Source organism: Moschus berezovskii, chromosome 8 (assembly GCF_049115385.1).
Source record: "Moschus berezovskii isolate FMDL1 chromosome 8, NW_MosBer_1.0, whole genome shotgun sequence".
Taxonomy (NCBI): domain Eukaryota; kingdom Metazoa; phylum Chordata; class Mammalia; order Artiodactyla; family Moschidae; genus Moschus; species Moschus berezovskii.
The window spans coordinates 2,850,640-2,853,279 of NC_142467.1; positions in this window are offsets into that span (position 1 = coordinate 2,850,640).

Consider the following 2,640-nt stretch of genomic DNA (forward strand, 5'->3'; position numbering starts at 1 on the left):
GAAATAAGCTCTAAAAAAAAAACTCTTTTAATTTTCCTCTTAGAGGACTAGAATACTCACTAATTGAGTGGGTGTGCCTTTGGGGCGCTATACAACTTTTCAAACCATGGAATCAACTTGGACACTGGCACCTTCCCTTCCCAACCCACATTGTTTTTTCAGCACTGGCTTTCTTTTGCCACGGCAATTGCCAATAACCCAACTTGACAAAATATAGCATCATCGAAGTGCAGTCTGACCCCACATTGAATTTATGAATAACTTGGAGCTCATAGTTGGCACCATGTCTAACATATGTCAAACATTATTGTGTTCCCCTGAAAATACAAACCATTCCGCTGTACCCCCATTAGTTCCCTGGCTCCTTGAGGTGGCCTGGTGCATATTTTGGGAACCATGACCTTAACCAATCCATTTGGCTCATGGTTTACTTTTATGAATGCATAAGGGTAATACATAATAAAAAAGTAATGTCTAAGTAAGTATATGAGACCAATTCAATACATATAAAATAAGCACGCCAAAGTGATAAATCATTTCATCATACTTGTATTGACAGAAAATTTTCTTTCTTTGAGGAACATAAGTGCTTCTTATAACTGATGGCATCTTACGTTCTATACATCAAGCTAATAAGGGATTAGATTCTGAATTGATCTCCCAGCCTCCAGCACTTAATGCTATGCTCTTTTGCCAGATTCGTTACCCTAACTCAGAATTTTCAACACTTTTCCTTATCAGAATATTCAAAATTTGCCTTTGCCTGTATGATAAAATCTAGGTTTCTCAATGTGACAAGTAATGCTCTCTGCAGCATATTCTAATCTACCTACCTCTGTAGCCTTAATCTTTACCTTTCAGGGCCAAGAGATGCTCAGCTTGCATCTTCTAGTAACTGGTAAAGCACTTCTCCACTCCAGGCTTCAGTCTCCCCATCTATAAACTGAAAGGTTGGGTCACTTCCGCAGTTTAGCTGTTTTGAAAAAATAAATGTGGAGACTGACATAGGGTTTCCGACATTTTAGTCTATGATGAAATTTGGTGCTCATATAATTGGTCTATTGTAATAGGACTGTGTTGCAAATAAAGTGAACTAGAACAACACAAAAAGCTGAATGAAGTTAGCTACACAAACACTCACCAGTTGGAGTCTGAAGAGTGTCTGGATTGGGGTGCTGGAAGCTGCACCCCTTCTCCCACACCGTGTCCTGACAGGGCCTCTTCCATCTGGCTCTTTCGAGTGGCATCCTTTTATAGTGAACCAGCAGTCTAGTAAATCGGAAAAAAAACGACAAAACTCAGTCCATCACCTTTATTGTTTTCACTGAGCTTTGTGGACCTTATAGACCCTTGAGCCTTGGTTCTTAGACCAGCATACGGGCCCATCTAGATTCTTACTACTCAAACTGAGCTTAGACCAGGAGCATCACGTCACCTGGAAATCCGTCAGAATTGCCGCATCTCGGGACTGGCTGAATCAGTCTGCAGTTTGAGCATGATCCCCGGGTGATTCACAGACACACTGAAGTGTGAGAAGCCCCTGGGCCCAGCGCTGTCGAGCGGGAGCGGTCAGTGTCTGCGGTGCCCGGGCACAGATGTCACCGGCTGCCAGTCCCTGGCTTGCGGTCTGACTTTCATCTGACCGTCACCGCCCCCTTGTCACCCCCATGCCCTCCTCCTACTGGCTTCAGGGTCATCTTTGCTTCCCTGTCCTCTCGCTCTGCCCTTCATCTGACTGTCTGCTTTTGAGTTTCTGCATTTCTCACCCCCATGTCCTCCTCCTACTGGCTTCAGCCTCATCTTTGCTTCCCTGTCCTTTCGCTCTGCCAGGCTTTAGTCAAGTCGGTTTTCCACTCTAAGTCGCCATTTGCTCAGCCATGAAATGGGAATGATATTATCGATTTCATTAGGTTGATGAGCTCATATATGGAACTTGGCGCCACGGTGCTTGTGTAGCTGCTAGTGTTGTTGCGGCCGGAACAGTGACAGCAGTGTACTGCACAGACAAAGCCCCCTGCCCTGGGGTGTGGGCGCTGCTAAATCAGTGCTTGTTGGATACTGGAGCCTCATCTTGACTTGCCAGGCAGCTCCTCATAGGCCCAGTGGGTCCCAGAGATTGTCAGAAAGCTGACTGAGATTTCTGCACGTGTGTGACACTGCATTTTTGCATCATGCAGGTTTTTCTCATGCGTCCAATGCCAAGTGCCTCGTCTCTGTGTTCAGTCCCCGGGCAGTTGACCCTTGACAGGCAGGCTTGGTGGGTGGAAGGCGTTCAGGAGGCCTCCCTCTCAGAACCTCTCCTGTCCTTCCCCGTGAGGTTGCTGTGGTGCAGGGCATCTCAGCAGCCAGCCAGGGTGAAGGTGTTCCTGGGTCCAATCAGAGGCGGTTTCTCTGCATCACGCTGCTTGTCTCAGCTGTTCAACATGGACATCTGTGTTCCAGCCTCACTCTCCCACAGCTGTCTGGTTACAGATGCTGATGCCTTTAGGGGACACGTCTGTCTGGAAGGAAACAACAACAACCCACAGGCTGGCGCTGGCGCTTTGTCCACTGTAGTACAACAGACATCCTTCCTCCCTGACTTTCTGGAGTGTCAAACACTATTGTAAAAATACCTTGAAAACTTTTGATTTAAATGTT